Below are 20,281 nucleotides of genomic sequence, written 5' to 3'. Positions count from 1 at the left end.
GAGCAAACACTGATATACTCTCATGTGTGAACTCCAGACACCTGGGCAGAAATGAAGCATCTCTATTTGAGAAGTGGTGATCAGTTGGGCAGGTAAGCACCCATGTAAAGTAATACTATGCTAGAGGCAAAGGAAAGAGAATCATGGGTTTAAAGCCAGTCTCAGCTACATAACTTTAACAACATATTATAAAATAAACTTAAATTCATTTTTTAAAAGCTTATAACCATTGAAATAAATTACAGTTTCTAATGACTTGACACAAATCCATTCGAATCTACTGACTCAAGTCTTTAAATTTATTTTCAGAATACACCTACTGATGACATTAGTAATGACATTACACCAGTCTAACGAATTGGTTTTTCTACAATGTAAAATTTTAAAACTTAAAGTAGATATCAGACATGTTTGTTTTCAGGTAAGCTGGATTTGATCCTACTGATCACCTTGATAGTTAACTCCACAATGCTCTAACACTAACATTGATGTGATGTTGCTGTATGTTTTACTGTTAACTGTGAGGTCTTGTAACCACTGGCAAAGAAGTTCAAGAAGATGTGGTTCTTATACACAATGGAATTCTATGCTGCCATCAGAATGACTTAAGTGAAGTAAACCAGATCCAAAGGAAAATTGGCTCAGTGGTTTCCCTGATTTGTAATAATTAGTACAAATCTAGGATTCTCCTGGCAGAGGATTACAATACCTCAAAACCTGGTATATAAGGTCATATAGGATGAGACTAAATGAAAGAATCTCTAGAATATGGAAACAAGAGCTTTATCTTGTGTGATTGTTTTTTTTAATGTACTGTTATTTCTCTTCTCTTTGTTTGCCCTTTGGTAAATCTCATATTATTTTTGTATCTGACTTTGTTACCTGGTATATACATTTGTTTATTTGAAATAGGAAAGGGAAAGGAGAAAACAAGATGATTGAGAGGGGGTTTGGGGAGTGAAATAGGGACAAAACCATGAGAAGTGGTATCAATGTGTGAGAAGTAATGCACCTACTATCTTGCGAATATAACTGTAACCCCTCTATACATTACCCCAACAATAAAAAATAAAAATAAAGAAAAAAAGAAGGTATTATGATTCTATTTTCTCATCAAAAATCACTGTGAAAAGGTGGAGGATACCTTCTCATCTGCATGAATCAGAACATTGGTTTTTACTGGTTATTTAATTCACACAATTTATTTTCATCCTTTATACTGTTGATAATTTCACAGCAGTGAAGGTTAGGCAAGCACTCTATACCACTAGGCCAAACATCTGGACTTCCGCCTAGTTCTATCAGTAGGATCATGTACCTTCTTCCTTCTTTGAGGGTACAGTGGATTTCTATAATTTATTTCTCACAATATTTACCAGAGCTTACTGTGTTAGTGCTGTAGAGTGTCATAGCTCCTTTCAAGTTGGCTTTCCTTATTTTTTCATATTTTTATTGTAATTAATAGAAGGGTTACATTATATTCACCAGATAGAAGGTACATTACTTCACAAATATTGATACCCTTTCTCTTGTCATGGTCCCAACTTCCCTTTCCTACCTCCCCCACACAACTTGATTTCCCCCCTACCCTCTCCTATTTCAAATAACCAATTAAGCATATATAAAATATATCAGATAACAAGGTGAAATATTGTAACAATACGAGATAACCAAGGGATAGCAAAAGAGATGAGAGATAACATAGTCCGTTAAGGACAACAATCACTCATTATGTGTTTTTTGTTTCTTTATCCTGGAGGTCCTTACATTTAGTGACATACTATATGGCCTTATTTACCTAGATTTTGTTCTATTGTAAATCTCTGCTAGGAGAGCCCAAGGTTTCTACTGATTATGACAAATGAGGGAAACCATTGAGCCTAAGTTCCTTTGAGTCTGGCTTACTTCACTTAATATGATTTTTTTTTCTAAGTCTTTCCATTTCCTTACAAATGGGGCAATATCTTTTTTTCTTACAGCAGCATAGTATTACATTGTGTATAAATACCACAACTTGTTGATCCACTCATCAACTGAGGGACATCTGGGTTGGTTCCATATCTTTGCTATGGTAAATAGTACTGCAGTGAACATTGTTTTGCTGGTAGATTTAGTATGTCCTTGTTTCTGGATGATTGGGTAAATGCCAAGTAGTGGAATTGCTGGGGCATAGGGGAGTTCTATAGTTAGTCTTTTGAAGAACTGCCATACTGCTTTCCATAGTGGTTGAACCAGTTTGCACTCCCATCAACAGTGGAGTAGTGATCCCTCCTGGCCACATCCCCTCCAGCATCTGTTGTTATTAGTTTTCTTGATCCTGGCCATTCTAACTGGAGTGAGGTGGAATCTTAGAGTTGTTTTAATTTGCATTTCTTTTATGACCAGAGATGTCGAGCATTTCTTCATGTGTCTATAGGACATTCTAATTTCTTCTTCAGGGAAATCTCTCTTTAAGTCTTTGGCCTATTTTTTAATGGGATGGTTGTTTCTTTGGAGATTAGATTTGGAGTGATTCAATTTTTTGAGCTGTTGATATATTTTAGATATGAGGCCTTTGTCCTTTGTATGGTTAGTGAAGATCTTCTCCCACTCTGTGGGCTTTTTAGTTAATTTGCTAGCTATGTCCTTTGCCATACAGAAGCTCTGCAGTTTAATGCAGTCCCACTTATCCAGGCTTTCTCTGATTTGTTGTGTTTCTTGGTCCTTATTAAGAAAGTACCGACCTGTGCCAAGGAGACCTAGAGTATCTCCAATTCCTTCTTGTAAAATTTTCAGTGTATCGGCTTTTACTTCGAGGTCTTTGATCCATTTGGAGTTAATCCTACTGCAGTGTGACATACCTTGTTGTTCTTCTACCAAGCTTGCTTCTCCGAAGTAATTCAGGGTTTCAGGCCGTGATCATCTCCACCACCATATTTTGGAATGTTGCACAGATTCTTACCTGCACCTTCCTAACTGAGTTATTTTAAAGTATGTTCATTTGAAAGTCTTATACTTGTTATTTTCATGAATTTAATCATTGATTTTAGATATGTCCCATGAATTAGATTTGGATTTTAGGTTTTGCTAGTCCTCAGCAAGTTCATGTTTAATTCATAGTAAATAGTTAATTCATAGTAAAAGGAGGTCTCTCAATTAGTTGTATGATTATCAGGAATAGCATAAAATAAATTTCATGTATGTTGCATATTAATAAGAGAGCTAATGTTTGTGGCGTTTGGTTACTATGGCAAGTGGGATGGTTATAATGCCTGCAAAATCATTCTATTTGTTCCCACAGTTCTACAGAAAAAAACCATAGATAAAATGAAAGAGTCCTCTATATGCATTTATGAATGTGTGTCAAAGCACAAACTTAAAGGAATCTCTCAATTTCTGTAACAAGGTAAGATTATAATCTGCATCCCTTTCAGAGTTGCAGTAGTAATTACATGAACTACCTTTCTAGGCATTTTGTGCTCAATTGCTTTACATTCTTTCTGCCAGAAGCACAAATAAGATATAACAAATCAGAATGCAGACATTCAAGTATTCCCAAAATTCTTACTGTCTACTTTCCCTACCCAATGATGAAGTCTCTGCATAGAAAGGCTTCTGTGACTACATGCAGAGGAGTTTTCTTTCAAATTTCAGCAGGTGAATGTTATATCCACTATGTTTACTTATTATCAAGTCTTTAACAAAGTTTGAACACAACAGAGGTTGGCTAAATAAGCGCTAGTTTTACGGCAGCTCTGAAGTTTTATCGCTTTACAATCATCTGGAACATACTGTAGCAACCACAGCGGAACTATATGATCTGGAGTGTGACTCCAGTCAAAACACATGGGGATGAAGAAAACAAAATCACTTCCAATAAGATGAAACAGTGGTTGGTGCAACACTGAAGATATTAGAAGGCATGTCTCAGGTTGTATGGTCCTACAAAGTTCTTAAAATATGAGTATATTAAATTATAAATAAGATATTTCATCTTAAAATGAACATATATGTATATAATGCACTTCTTCATTGTGAAAGTTGTAGTTTATTGAAAAATACATGCATATATAAACACATGCATATATATGTTAATGTTGTTGACATAGTGGTCTTGTACATTGCACATTGTATAGATATATAAAATATGTTTGTTTTGGTATGGGATTTTAACCAGGGCTTCAAACTCTTCCTTGGATTTTTCACTCAAAGCTAGTGTTCTACCACTTAAGCTCCATCTCTTCTTCTGGTTTATTGATGGTGAATTGTAGATCATAATATCATCGATTTTACTGCCCACTTTGGCTTCAAACCTCAATCCTCAGATCTCAGCCTCATGCAAAGCTAGAATTATTGTCTTTCTCATATATGTCAATATTGATTCAGTGCATATTACTAGTTATCTCCCAAATGTTCTATATACATCATTTTTAACTCTCTGTTCACATGTTAGAACAGGACCAGTGTGTTTGCTTGTGTCAATTCTGTTGTCTTTTACAGATTTTGTATTGTAATTAATAGAAAGGTTACATTATATTCACTAGATAGAAGGTGCATTACTTCACAAATGTTGATACCCTTTACAGATTTTTTTGAAGCATTGCTGATGATGTAACACAGGTCCTCATGCATGCTAGGCAAGGGCACTGTCATTGAACTATACCCAGCAGAATCATCTGACTTTTTTTAGCTGTTATTTACAAAGACATTGGGGAAATCAAGAACAGATAATCTTGAAGAATATATTATGTTCTGAATTTGTCTGATTTGCCTCAGTATTCAGACTAAGTGAAAACATTTCACAAGAATATTATACATATTAATACCATACAGAAATAGTATTTGTTGGTTGGCTCTTGAACTAAAGGCCTGAGCTCTGTCCCTGAGTTATTTTACTCAAGGCTTGGAATTTACCACTTTGAGCCACAGCTCTATTTCTGGTTTACTGTTGGTTTCTTGGTGATAAGAGTCTCACATACTTTTCTGGCTTCAAACTGTGATCCTCAGAGCTCAGCCTCCTGAGAGGCTAGGATTACAGGCATGAGCCAGTGCCTGGCTTTCTCCTTTCTCTGGCATGTTGATGGGACAGTCACATCCTCTCAGTCTGCCTTATTATGACAAAGTTAAACTTTATCATCTGATCAAAGATGTATCTTCTAGATCTCATCATAACCATACTGTCTTGTTAGCAATTAATGGTTTAAATCATTTGAGTATCTTTACTATCCAATTTTAAATTCCAGTACTTTTTCTCTTTTTTTATTAAAGAAATTATTAACATTGATTTTTACACTCTATTTCAAATGACACTTTTAACAAACAAGTATTCAAGAAGGGAATCTCTATATACAATCCCTGACACTTAGATTTTGAACATAATTAAAATTAGGCTGAGGGTTTGCATATCACAGATACATATTAATCTATGTAATGAAACATTATTATCTATAGTGTCATAAATATTTATGTCTATGTTTATGTTTATATTTCCAATACCATGTCCATAGCATTGGTCATGCAAATATTAAGTCCTCATTCTTGTACTGTTTGGATCTAATAGCCACATATTAAGGATACCATGCGTCTTTTGTTCCTTTGGTCTTGACTTGTTTCACTCAACATGATTCGCTATAGATTCATCCACTTCCCTGCAAATGCCATTATTTTATCTTGTCTGTTGGCTGTGTAGAATTCCATTGTGTGTGTGTGTGTGTGTGTGTGTGTGTGTGTATCACATTATATATCACATTTTCTGTATCCATTCATTTGCAGTAGGGCATGTGGATTTTTTCCATTCCCTGGCTATTATGAATAGTGCAGAGATGAACATAGCTGAGCAGGTGTCCTTATCATATCTTGGGCTATGATGTTCAGGACAGATGCCCAGGAGTGGTATAGAGGGATCATAGGGAAGGTCAATTTTCAGTTTTGTTTTTTTTTTCACGAGTACCAACTTGTCTGCTTCATGGAGTCAAAGAATTTCCATTTCTTGGAAGGTTAATCTTAATATTAACTCCTTCTGCAGAAAGTATTAAAATGGATCAATTTCAAACTGTATCCTCAAGTACAACAGAGTGAAGTCTATGAAATAGAAGGTAATTGAACCAAACACCAATTTAGGAAGCTCTGTCCACAGTAACCTGTGGCCCGCTGATTTCTTTTTTTTTTTAGCTTTCTTTTTTTTTCTTTTTTTAATTGTAATTAGTAAAAGGGTTACATGATATTTGCCAGATAGAAGGTGCATTAATTCACATACATTGATACCCTTTCACATGTCTTGGTACCCATTACCCTCCTCCACACTGTTTTCCAGAGTGCTTGAACTAGTTTACATTCCCACCAGCAGTGTAGTAGGGTTTCTTTTTCTCCACAACCCCGCCAACATCTGTCATTGTCTGAGTTCAAAATCTTGGCCATTCTTGTTGGGGTAAGGTGGTATCTTAGGGTTGTTTTTATTTGCATTTCCTTTATGACTATGGATGATGAACATTTTCTCATATGCTTTTCTGCCATTTTAATCTCTTCTCTTAATAAGTTTCTCTTTAGTTCCCTTGCCCATTTAGTGATTGGTTTGTTGGGTTTGGGGGGGATTAGTTTTGAGTTCCCTGTAGATACTGGATAGTAAGCATTTGTCTGATGCATTATTGTTAAATATCTTTTCCCAGTTGGATGGCTGTCTTTCTACTTTGGTGGCTATGTTTTTACCTGTGCAGAAACATTTATTTTTAGGTAGTCCCATTTATCGAGTCTCTCTCTCCAATTTGTTGTGACCCTGGGATTCTGTTCAGGAATCTTTTGCCTGTGCCTATGAGTTCCAGGGTCTCTCCAACTCTATCATGTAGCAGTTTCAAGGTTTCTGGTCTGACACTGAGGTCTTTGATCCATTTTGAGTTAATGCTTATGCATGGCAAAAGGCTAGGGTCAATTTTTAATTTTCTGCATATGGCTGCCCAGTTTTGCCAACACCAATAATTGAATAGACTGTGTTTGTTCCACTGTATATCTTTGGCTCCTTTGTCAAATACAAGTTGACTATAGGTATGTGGTTCTATTTCTGGATATTTATACACTTTTAGGGAAATAGTTGTTGCTAAAATAGTGTTGCTGCACTTTTAGCGAAACAGTTGTTGCTGAAGAGTTTCAGAGTGATGTGTGGTAGGGGGAAGCCATAGCAGTGATAACAAATTCTATGAAATTGTGATCTCTTGTCCTTGGAAGAGTGATAAGTGTTCCAGGGTAAAGGTCTCAATGTATTAGACCATCTATTTCATTAGCTGCTGTGCTGCTGGAGCTGAGTGTTCCAACAGCTAAAACCTGCTCAGGAGTTGTAGCACTGGCAAGCCCTCCCGGATCATCCCTGTGGCTATTGCTCACAACTGCTGGAAGCTGAGGATGAAAGTAACTGCAAAGTGCCATGGATTCTGGCTGAGATGGTCCAGAAAAATCCACCTCCAATCAAATCATAAGTATCGTCTTAGATATAAAGGTTTGATGGATTATAGCTTGTTCTTCTAGTTCAGTCCTTGAGCCTTGGTAACTCATGTATCTGAGCTGCCAATATTTCTTGGCTATGATTTCTACTGAGGTAACTATGGAAGGATCCTAGGCAGTTAATTATTAATAGTTGTAACGTATGTTCATAGTTCGACTGCTTCTGCCCCTGAGCAGGGTATTTCTTTTTCAGATAGGAGCAACAGTAATTTTAAGAGGTGATTCCAAAATCCCAGGAAGGACTGTGAATATCATTGTTGATGTTGACTGAGGTTGATAATGCTTTGGCTGTGGGTAGTTTGATTTATGGAAATATTGGGGTGTAGAAACACACAGGCTAGATGGCAATCCAACCATCAGGGACAACCCAAGAGCATTTAACAAAATTAAGCTATAGTAGCATAAATTTAATAAGCTGAATGTAAGCTCAAGGATTTATGCCAATAACTAAATGACCTCAGGGTCATAGAAATTATTTAGTGAATTGCAAATCACAATTCAATAAAATTCATTGAAAAAAGGGAACAGGAAAGACACATAAATAAAATTGAGACCTGGATTGAGGCTTTACATGATGATTTGATTTATTTTCTGTAAACATGATAACGGAGGCTAGTCTGTACTCAGAAGACAGACTTAAATCATTGATGGACAAAGTAACCCTAGCATAATATTAACATGGTAGTATATAGCAGGGGACAATATCTATATCTCACATCTATCCAATGGTGCCTTTTCTCAAGGGAGAGTGAAAACACAACCACAAAATATGCATCTGAGTTTCCCACATGTAGGGAAATCCCAGGGGTCAGCCTGCTCTGTGTAAGCAATGCCTTGGGAAAATCACCTTCATCAGCATACCACCTCTACCTGGGTGCCTTTTATTACTGTTTTGCTCAATATTATATAATTCAAAAGATAATTTCAGAAATAAAGTAAAGACAAGATCACAAGAAATTTTTTAATTGCATTTTACCGTCGGGGTACCATATAGAGGGATTACAGTTACATTCATCAGGTAATGAGTACATTACTTCCAAAACTTGAGACCCCCTTCTCATGTTTTTCTCTCACTTCCCTCCCTTCATCCCCTCCTAATCATGTTGTTTTTCCCCTTCCTTCCCTATTTCAAATAAAGAAATAAATGTATAGGGAATATACCAAGTAACAGAGTCAGTTGCTGTAACAACATGAGATAAACCATAAGGGGGGAAAAAGAGAAAATAAATAACTTCACATAGTACATTAAGAACAACAATCACAAAGATAAACCTGTTGTTTCCCTATCCTAGAGTTCATTACACCTAGTCTCATCCTTTATGGCTGTATGTACATAGCTTTTGAGCAATTGTGATCCTCTACTAGAAGAATCCTAGAACTGTACTATTAACAATGAGAGAAGCCATGGAAACTATATTTCTTTGGGTCGAGAAGCCATGGAAACTATTTCTTTGCGTCTGGTTTACTTCACTTAGTATTATTTTTTCCCAAGTCTTTCCAATTCCTTACAAATGGGGAAATATCATACTTTCTGAGGGCAGCATAACATTCCGTTGTGTATAAATACCATATCTTCTTGATCCATTCATCTACTGAAGGACATCTGGGTTGCTTCCCTGTCTTAGCTATGACAAATAATGCTCCAATAAACATCATTGTCCTAGTGGCTTTAGTATGGACTTGTTTATGAAGATTTGGGTAAATGCCCAGGAGTAGGATTGCTGGGTTATAAGGGAACTCTATATTTAGTTTTGTGAGGAACTGCCATACTGCTTTCCAGAGTGGCTGAACAAGTTTACACTCCCACTAACAGTGTACTAGTGTTCCCTTCTGGCCACATCCTCTGCCAGCATCTTTGTTATTAGAATTCTTGATAATGTCCATTCTAACTGGAATGAGATGGAATCTCAAAGTTGTTTTGATTTGCATTTCTTTTATGGCCAGAGATGTCTAGCAATTCTTCATGTGTCTATTAGCCAGTCTTATTTCCCCTTTAGAGAAATTTCTCTTCAAGTCCGTAGCCCACCTTTTAATGGCATTGTTGTTAGTTTGAGGATTTGTTTTTGAGAGATTCAATTTTTTGATTTGTAGGTATATTTTAAATATGAGGCCCTTGTATGTTGTGTGGCTAGTGAAGATCTTCTCCCACTCCATGGGCTTTCTATTTAACTTGCTAGTTATGTCCTTTGCCATACAGAAGCTCTACAGTTTAATGACATCTCATTTGTCCAAACTTACCTTAATCGGTTGAGTTTCTGGGCCTTTATTAAGAAAGTTTCAGCCTGTGCCAAAGAGCCCTAGTGTATATCTTTTTTCTTCCTGTAAACTTTTCAGGGTATCTGCTTTTAACTTCAACAACTTTGATCCATTTGGAATTAATTCTGGTGCAGGGTGATATAGAAGGATCCAACTCAATTTTCTACAGGTGCTTAATCAATTCTGCCAGTGCTATTTGTTAAAGAGGCTGTCTTTCTTCCATCCTATTTTTTGGCTTTCTTATCAAAGATTAGATGATCATAGGTCTGTGGGTTGATTAGGGGCACTTAAGTTCTATTCCATTGGTCCTCAGGCCTGTTCCTGTGCCACTACCAAACTGTATTGATTACTATAGCTCTGTAATAGAGTCTGAAGTTCTCTATTGATATTTCTTCAGTATTGTTCTTTCTGCTAAGGATTGTTTTTGCTGTTCGGGTTCTTTTATTATTTTATATGAATTTTTGGATTGCTTCCTTTATTTCATTAAAAATGACATTGGGATATTGAAGGGTATTATTGGCAGGCTTGCCATTTTCATGATGCAAATGCTTTCAGTCCAGGAGCATGGGAGGTTTTTATCCTTCCTCAGTTTTTCAGACTTTTAAAGTTTTCATCTTAATGTTCGTCACTTCCTTAGATAATTCCTAAGTATTTTTTGAGGCTGTTGCAAAAGGCATTGCTTTCCTGATTTCTGCCTCACTCTTCTCATTGTTGGTATAGAGGAAAGCCATTGATTTTTGAGGTTTAATCTTTTACCCTTCTACTTTGCTGAAGTTTAATATCAGCTGGAATGACTTTGGAGTGGAGTCTATATGGTTCTTTAAATACATGGGCTGGGAGTTTGGCCTAGTGGTAGAGTGCTTGCCTAGAATCCATGGAGACCCAGGTTTGATTCCTTGGTACCACATACATAGAAAAAATGTCCAAAGTGGTGCTGTGGCTCAAGTAGGAGAGCTCTATCCTTGAGAAAACCCAAAGACAGGGCACATGCCTTGAGCCCAAGTCCAGGACTGGCAATAAATAAATAAATAAATAAATAAATAAATAAATAATCGCATCATCTGCAAAGAAGGAAAGTCTCATTTCATCTTTTCCTATTTGGATCCCCTTTATGTTTGCTTCTTGCCTCATTGCTCTGGATAGGAATTCTAATACTATATTGAAAGGAATGGAGAGAGTGGCCATCCTTGTCTTGCTCTTGATTTTAAAAGTAATCACTAAAGCCTTTCACCATTAAGCATAATGCTAGCTATAGGTTGTCCTACACAGACTTCATTCTACTGAGTAATATTCCATGGATTCCTAGCTTCTCCAGAGCTTTTAGCATAACGGGTGTTGAATTGTATCAAATGTTTGTTTGTTTGTTTGTTTTTCTCTGAATCTATTGACTTGATCTTGTGGTTCTTGTCTTTGCCCCTGTTGATGTGATGAATTATATTGACTTGCATATATTGAACCAGGTTAGCATCCTTGTCATAAATCCTGCTTGATCATAGTGTATAATGTTTTTGATTAGTTGTTATAAATGAATGACCAGTATTTTGTTGAGAAGTTTTGCAACGATGTTCATCAAAGAAATGGGTCTATAGTTCTCCCTCTTTGATGAGTCCCTCTCTGATTTTGGGACTAGGGTCATGTTGACTTCATAGAATAAATTTGGTAGAAAACTTTTGTTTTCAATTTCATTGAATAATTTGAGGAGCATTGGTGTGAATTCTGCTTTGAAGGCCTTACAGAATTCAGTTGTGAAACCATCAAGTCTTGGTCTTTTGCTTGGATGGGAGACCACAAAGTACTAGATACAGTAGAAATAAAGGTTGTATCCTTAATCAGGTAAAGGAGATACTGGAGTCCAGAGTCCAAAGTTATAAGGGAAAAAAAATGGAAAAGTAGCATTAACATCAGTATCCTGGAAAAAACAATTTTCAAAATCCATTCTTTGTTATTTACTAATTTTCATTTGCACTTTACAGTTATATGTTATGTTTGTATGTGGCTGTTGGGGCCTGACCTCCATCTCTGAGGCCTGATTCTGGCTCAGCGGCGATTAAAGGGCTTTGACCAGGCATTAGGTCCTTTGCATACCTCTCTTAAGGCATCTTTGTGTATGTGACTCGATTGAACCCCCCGCAGCTTCGCGGGTCTCGCAGCAGCTCAGATCTAGTGCACTTTCCTGCACCTGTCCTGCCAGTACCTGAAAGCCCCACTCAGACCATTAGTGGTAGCACAGAGGCCCTCTTCCTATTGGCTAGCTTCCCAGTTCCCACCTTCTCCTACCCCAACAGTATATAACTAATTGTCTGGCGCAATAAAGAGAACATGAGAAAACAGCAGATCAGATCAGCAGAGATCAGCAGAGAGATCTGATGTGCTTTCATGGTTAACACTGCTTCTGACTCAGCATGGTTTTTTTCTTCCCCGGTAATTGGGGGAGGGCTGGGTCATAGATACTTACCATCTCTCTTGGCTCCCGGGGGACTACAGGCTGGCCCTGTATGTCCCTCCCCATTCCCGTGTTGCTGCCCCAGAGAGAAGCAACATGTGGCTGACATTTAATTTTTATATAATACATGGCTGATCTTACATGGAAATATATTTGTATGTTTGTACTGTGTACTAGTTATAGCCTTTAATAAAAACTGTAAATCAAGAAAAATTATCAGAGGGGATTCCAAAAAATTACATAGCTATTTTTATTTTATTAAAGGTCATATACATTTTTCATAATCTAGGATTTATTTCATACAAATTGAATTTCATTTTCTTTGCTAGAGTACTGAAAGTATGGATTTAGTGAACTGTTAGCTCAATGTTGTTTGACTTCTTTTTCACTCAGCCATGAGGCCTTGTCATTACCTCAGAAGGGCTGAGAAATAAGAATTCATTTTTCTGAAGACTTCTTGAGCTATCAGTCTTTATTTTTGGGACTGTGTTATCTATTCATAATCAGCATTTGTTTCACGGTCAAGCTACAGTTGATTTAGGTACAGCCAAAGCACTTGTAAAATATAAGAACATTAGATGGCTTTGAAGAAAAGTATGAATTCCATTTTAGCAAATAACTTTTGTTATAAGAAATACATAGTTATTACCTGCCAATGTGTATTACTTATTATATCTATCACATCCCACCCATGGTTGAAGTTTGCTTTTTTTTTTCAGATGAGTCTTTTGATTTTGGGCCTAAAAACACTGTCTTTCTTACCATGCTTCCCAAAGTATTTGGGTTGTCAGAAATCCACTGTCACATTAAGCCCATTGGTTTTCTAATATGCTCTCATTAACGTTTTGACCATAGTGGCTTGGATCTCTGACTCTTAAAAAGCTGAGATGGGGAAAAGGGTAGTCTTAATTTTATGTATTGGAAATAAATTTGTATATATCCCTGTTTTTGAGGATTTTGAATCTCTTCTGTGAAACCTAATCCACTGATAGACGTTTAGTTCTATGACTCAGGAAAAAGTACATTATTTCTTCCTTCTTCTCTACCTCCCTATTCCCTCCCTCCCTCCATCCCTCTTTTACTTTTTGTTCCCTTCCTTCTTTCTACTTTCCCTCTTTCCCTCCCTCCTTCATTCTTTCCTTCCTTTGACATCTTCCCCTTGGTTCTTTCTTCACTGTAGAGTGTAGGATAGAATCAAAAGACTTCTTTTGTAGGGCTCTTGCTTCTGTTACAAAAGCAGATATGCTGTAGGAGTATATTCTGGATATCACTTAAATCTGAATATCTACTTCTGATGTTACATGGACGAATATTGCATTTTCATATGGGAATTTTACTTTTTTGTAATTGTATTTTATTGTCAATATAATGAATAGAGGGGTTATAGGAACATTTGTCAGATAGTGGGTGCATTACTTCTCAAACACTGATACCTCTTCTCATGTTTTTGTTCTCCTTTCTCTCCCCCCACCTCTCAATCTCTTGTTTTCCCCTTCCCTTCCAAGTTCAAATAAGCAAATAGATATATAATATATCAGATTACAAAGTTTTTAGTATTGTCAATTTTCTGCTATTGGAAATGACTACTGTTTGTGATGATAGCTTTTAATGTTTTCCACTGAGCAATATTAAGATTACATACTAAAAGAATAAGTATAATTACAATGTGTGTATATATCTACAATTGACATGCTTCCAAATAATACATTTTAATATATTAGGTGAATCTGAAAAGCTACAGATATTTTATTGCCTAAACAACTCATTTTAATAAACATATTCTTTTACAAAAATAATGACATAAATCCATTTAAATAATATTTTCAGAAAAATAGCTTTAGTAGAAAATTATACTTCAAAGACACATTCACATATGTTCCAACATAATTGTAATTCTAAGTCCATAGTTTAATTAGGTAAAATTTCATGTACCATTCATGAAGAAACTGAATCCAAAAATCATAGTTCCTGTACCTATATTCCTCTGTAATTTCTGTGTGTGTGTGTGTGTGTGTGTGTGTGTGTGTGTGTGTGTGTGTGTATGCAAACAGTAATAGGACATTCTTTTTCAAAAATAGTACAACGAAGTAGACTATAAAATGCTAACCTTGTAGTGGGAAAATTCTTCACACTAATTAAAATAGACATCCAAGAATCACTGCAAGTTATCTAACTATGTTCCAGTTATTGTTCTTTTTTCACATAGATTTAAGTTCAAAGATGTGAGCAAACTTGCATTTATAAGTATTCCTAGTTTTTTCTTATCAGGTCCTATCAAATTTTTTCAAGTCAATGTACATTTTTTAATAACTAATGTTGTACTTCTCTTGGTTTCTCATTTGAACACAAATTCTGATTTGATTTTGAAATTTAAAAAAGAACTTTTGGCAAATAACTTTAAAGCTTCTGTGATAGTAGCAATTTCATTCAATGAGCTACTATCATTTTTTGTGATTCTGTGGTCTCAGGTAGGAAGGTCCATTAGTCACTTAATCATCAAAGATAAGATGGACATGATTAATTACCGTAAGGCAGAATATTTAAGGATTACAAAAAAGAAATCAGTTGCCTCATGGAGTCTTCGTAGTCAGCTAATTGGTTGGGTTTCTCTCTCAGTGAATTGGGAAGTTAGTCATCATGAATTTTCACTGATCTGTATTAGAAGAAAACCACTCAGTCTATAGAAGAGATGTCTCATTTGGATTATTGAAATAGTCCCCACTTTGCAGATCTAAGTTAATACAGACTAGTATCTTTTGACTTAGGTAGTGATAGTTGGATAATGAGAAAAATAACCATCTGTTTATAATAAATTATCCTATCTTCTCCTAAGATTTCAAAGCGTGACTGGATCCAATTTCCAAAATATTAGTTTTCTCTAACAAAATGAAAAAAGGAAAATTATCAGTGAATATTATTCAATGCTGCGATTTGTTTCATCTAACTTTATAGTAAAATGAGGAGCCATGAAAATCTATCTGGTTGCTCTTTTCAAAGTTTCAAGCCATCCATTTCCTTTAGACATTGTTGAAAACTGTCAGATGCACATTTTACTTAATCTGAACCATACAGTAAAGGTTATATACAGGGTAAGGATGAGGACAAGGAGAAGGACAGGTCTTCCTTGAACCCTCTGAGAGTAGGAATCTCTTCAATTTTCTGCCTAACTATCCTTAGTTTGACCTGACAGGAAAGTGTAATAAAGAGCTTTAAAGACTGCTTCCTTTCAGAAAACATAAATCAAAAATAATGTCACTTTCCTAGTAGGATTACAGGGCTTTGTGCTACCATTAGGGATTTGCAGGAGGAAGGCTTCTGGGTTATCTGGCCCAGTAGGCCTGTGCAGAAGCCTGCCTCATCTTAGAGAATGTCAGTAGATTATTGTAAATTCAATCAGGTGGTGACTCCAATTGCAATTGAGGCTCCAGCTGTGCTTTCATTGTGGAAGCAGAGCAATATATTTGAGAACACTGTTATTGACATAAGGAGAAGTTTTTCTTTGATTGCTTTTTAAAGAAAGACCACCTGAAATGTTCATGTTCTTTGCCCTCTCTTAGCCTAATAGCAGTTCTGTAGCTTTATATTACAAGCTAATTTAGAGAGAACTTCAATAGCGTTCTTTCCAGATCATACCATTCAGGTTTATTGCACTGATACCAAGGACATGGCTTGCTAGAAGTAGGAAATAAATTGTTGAAACATTTAATTTCATTATTTTTTTCTCCTGCACTAAATTTCTACTAATCACATTCTTGATATTCTTAAGTAGTGCTACAACTTACTTTTGGTTTCCAGTTTATGGCTACAAAATAATTGATGTAATATGACCTTAATACTTTTGATAGACTTCCATCTTCTAAATAACAGCGTTTTTGCCTCCACATTTAGCTATTTTAAAATATTAGAAATATATCCATCTGGACAGCATTCTGGAGACATGATTAGATTATTTGTATCATTTTAGTTATGTCATTCACTATATTTTGACCTCCATGATTGCTGTTGAAATCTAAGTGTTACTTTAAATATTGATTCTATTGTTGGTGATAGCTATTTATTTGGTTATTTCTGGTGTTTTAGGTCACTTTTCTTTTCCTAGTTATGGTACAAGGCTAAAAGAAGATTTTCTTTCTTGCTTATAAATGAATTATATATATATATATATATACTTGTATTTTGATGCAATACATCATCATTTGAAAGCTTTTTAGATGCTTCTAAATAGCATCTTCAGTACTTCTAACAAGCTCTTTTTATGGACACTTGTTCTGGGAATCAACTAGACTGATATTAAAGTTTGTGTAAACAAACTTGGCCATATGTTTCATTTTTTTAAACTCATTTTTCTTAGTCAATTGATTCATGTTGTGCTGTGAGTGACATAGTACTCTTTTTAGTTGTGTAAAATATCTTACTAAGTGACTTCAGTCACTGGCGATATTTTCTCATGATTTTGTTTGATATTTTTCAAAAATATTGGAAGAAAATCTCAGCTATGAACTCAGTTTTTTGAATGTTATTTAAATCATAAAAATTGGTTTAAAATAAACTCATTATTTGATAACATTTTAATGATGATTTCTCCCTGTTATGTCAGGAATATTAATTTTCTAATTTGAAATAGGGAATGATTAGTATTATTTATTTTATATCAACAATGTTACAGCAGAATATAATCAGAAATTAGTATCTTGTTACACAATTATGTTTTAAATTGAGAATGTGGGTGCCAAGTTAAAAGTAAAAGCAAAACCAAAACTTTTCTATTATGTAGGAACAAGTATTAGTTCAGTGAGGTCATTCAAAACTTATTTCAGGTCCTTGTTAGGATTTTGTTGTCTTGACATATTTTTATTTTATTCTAGGAACTCATAAATCAGCTCTCAAAATCTTCAGGAAGCAGGAGACAGAAATGCTGAACTTTGTACTGAAATCTTTTGATATCTGAGTCATTTTCTGTGTCCAGGAAACAGTGCTATCTATAATTAAAGGAATGATGCCTATTATTTTCTTTGGCCTAAAAAGAATTTGAGGAGAAAAAAACCAGTGTAAAAATTTCAGGAAGATGCACAGAGTAAAGTCATCTGTGACAGATGCCAACTGTAAACGGAAGGATCCTAGCATGAAGAGTAGTTAGTTACCCAATGCTGGCTACATTGCCCTCAACCTTAAAAACAAAATCAAACAAAATTAATAAGCAAAAATCTCATTTTTTTCTCCTCATTCCCTGTAGACATGTCATATAATCAAGCCTCATATTTTCTGCAGATGTATATTGACATATGCTTCAAAGAACGTGGAACATACTGCTTGAAAATAAGACTGATGAGAGAAATAATAACTAAAAACTTGTCTATAATTAGCTTCAGTTCTCTCCCTTCTACATAATTTTGATTTTAGGCAAATGGCTTGCATTAGATATTCCCAAAACTCAGAAAAGTTGATATTTAAGATCTAATTACTTAAATATGACTGAGAAATGGTTTCTTTAGAGTAATGTTACTCATTAAACTATTTTCAAAGGAGAGGGGAATTGTATTTGTCCAAAGTTAAAGTTTAAGTGAGGATATACTGTTTAATTTTTATTTACTTACTAGTCAGTCTATGTGTCCTGTAGTTTGAAGTACAGTTCAAAATGCCAGAAATAGAGTAGAAAACTATACATTAATGTAACTTCAGCTCTACAGAATTTTATTATCACAGAATTTAACTACAATCAAGCAAATAAATGCACAAGAAAATTATTGAGTATATTGTTCTATGTATAAATTAGGCTGTGTATGATAAAGGGATGATTTGCTGAGATATTATTATTATTATAAAAACACTGGCCGGAGAGATGGTTATTGAACAAATAATCATGGACTAATATACTTCATTTCTTAGATTTTCCTGAAAAGTTAGACCAAACTCCAAAACTATAGTCTAATTATTTCAGAAAACAAGTCTAATTTTCCTTTTGTTTTTACAATTTTTCATTTTATCTGGTATACCTGTACATAAGATACTCAAATTATAACTCACATTGCTTCTCTTTACCTGACTGAACACTGACTGAAAAAGTCAAAATTCTTTTATTCTATTTTATTATATTACGTTGTGTGCTATTAAAATGTTTTCTGCTATTTTTTCTATTCTTTACTTCATTTTTTCCAGTCCTGGGCTTGAGCTCAGGGACTGAGTACTGTCCTTGGGCTTTCTCAAGGCTAGAGCTCTACCACTTGAGCCTCAGCACCACTTCTAGTTTTTTTCTATGTATGTGGTATCGAGGAATGGAACTGGGGTCTTCGTGTATGCAAGGCAAGCACTTAACCACTAGGCAAAACTTCCTGCCCCCTTCATTTTACTTTTAATGTGCATTTTATGCAATGAAAATAATTTACCATATCAGAAGAAAATCTCTAAATGCAAATAATATTTAAAGAGGTAGTAATAATTAGCTTTCATGCTTGCTGACTACGCCCATATGTGCAAAACATGTTTTCCAATGTTATTACATTTAACGCACTACTTGAGGTAGATTTAACAAAATAAAGAATTTGTGTAAGCAACAGAGTAAAAGAGTTTTCATAGATCTCATTCTGATTCAATTGTCACTTTCCCAAATACCAAAAAAAATAAGGAGGAACTAAATATTCAATGACCTTATTGCACATTGATGATGGTAAGATTATGGACAGAAATTTTAGATATGAAATAGCATTTTTAACCTCTCTCTATATTTATAAAGAAATATTAAGAAGTAACCACTTAGCTATTATCAATGCAAGGCATATCAATTCTCCAGTAATATCCTATCAACTCATGGAAAAATCTCCCAAACCAATAAAAAGAACATGGCTATTGTGATTCATGGATAGAAATAAACACATATACAAAGTTGTAACTGAATTGTTCATGGTGTAAATTTTAGAGTAAAAGATACTAATTAAGGCAAGACAAAATAGAGTCCACATAAACTTCCCCACAAGATAAGTAGAATAAACCTAACTTAGTTGGTATAGTTCCTCATTTCTTAACAGGCTAATGACATTGCTTCAATTGTCTCCTTACAAATAAGTTTTATTACTCAGTGGGGATTTTTGTTTCCATGATTGAGATGGACTCAAATATAATGTTTTCAAGAGTACATTTTAACACAATGCTTAAATGGAAATTGTACTGAAATTTTAAAACAGAAAAAAGCCATGGGGGGAAAAAACTCAGTATTTGAGGCCACACATTAGACCCAGATGGCTTAAAGATAAACAGTCTTCCTGTGTGTTTATTAAATATTCAGATGCTAGGGATATACAAAAACACAATTATATTTCTCTTTGCCAAAAAGAATAATGTGTGTATCCATAATAGGTTTAGTTACACACTGTGTCCTTTGTGACAATAATTTCAGAAGTTTATGATTCATTGATTTCATTAAAGGTTAATAGAATAAGGCTTAGGACTCACAGTATCTGAGACATATTATGGGGTTTTCAAAGAGCATTGCTGCTGCTTAAGATAAAGGCACAGAATGTGCTGAGATCAATCTCAGCTCCTCTGGCATTAAATCAAAATGATTCAAAACTCTCAGTGCAAGTGTCCTTTCATGCTGAAAAAAGTGAAATGTTGAAGGTTAATGGAAATTTCTTTTTTCAGTCTATTTACATGGAAGCACCAAAATATTGCATATATCTTCTTTATTACTGTAAGGTCTTCTACCCTCGTAAAGGCAACAGAAAATAAATACTATTACATTATATTTGCTATGCTAAGTCAGCATCATTGTCAGCCATGTGGTTCAGTTGGGACTAATGATGAAGATAATAGATGATTTACACACATTCTGGGAGAATTAATCTGGCCTTGGCATTATTTTTTGTCTTGTGGTTTTGCTACATACTTTCGAAGTATTCATTGACAAAGTGGTACTCGTGTGGATAGAAAGTTAATAGCCAGTAATTTGGTTCCTCAGAAATTTTAGTTTAATATAGAGGATTATTTATTCCTAGGAGTAATTATTAGCCAAACATTGCTTTCTTTTGCAGAGACACTTCAAACTTTATCATGGGCCACTTGACTCTGGAAGCTAATGAATAGAAAAAGGCCACAATTTGCAAATTATGACTGATTATG

The 20,281-nt window shown here is 35.0% G+C and overlaps 1 long non-coding RNA gene across 1 annotated transcript; it reads left to right on the top strand.

The window, feature by feature from the left end:
- Nucleotides 1-332: 332 nt before the first annotated feature.
- Nucleotides 333-17,142, top strand: LOC150056797 (uncharacterized). Its single transcript, XR_016536989.1, has 3 exons — nucleotides 333-421; nucleotides 3,281-3,385; nucleotides 17,035-17,142. It is a non-coding gene; the product is annotated as an uncharacterized LOC150056797 (long non-coding RNA).
- The last annotated feature ends 3,139 nt before the right edge of the window (nucleotides 17,143-20,281 follow it).

The sequence above is a fragment of the Megascapheus bottae genome, chromosome 11 (assembly GCF_031878675.1).
Source record: "Megascapheus bottae isolate mThoBot1 chromosome 11, mThoBot2.hap1, whole genome shotgun sequence".
Taxonomy (NCBI): Eukaryota; Metazoa; Chordata; class Mammalia; order Rodentia; family Geomyidae; genus Megascapheus; species Megascapheus bottae.
The sequence above is the reverse complement of the archived record's forward strand: the minus strand, read 5'-3'. Positions and strand labels throughout refer to the sequence as shown.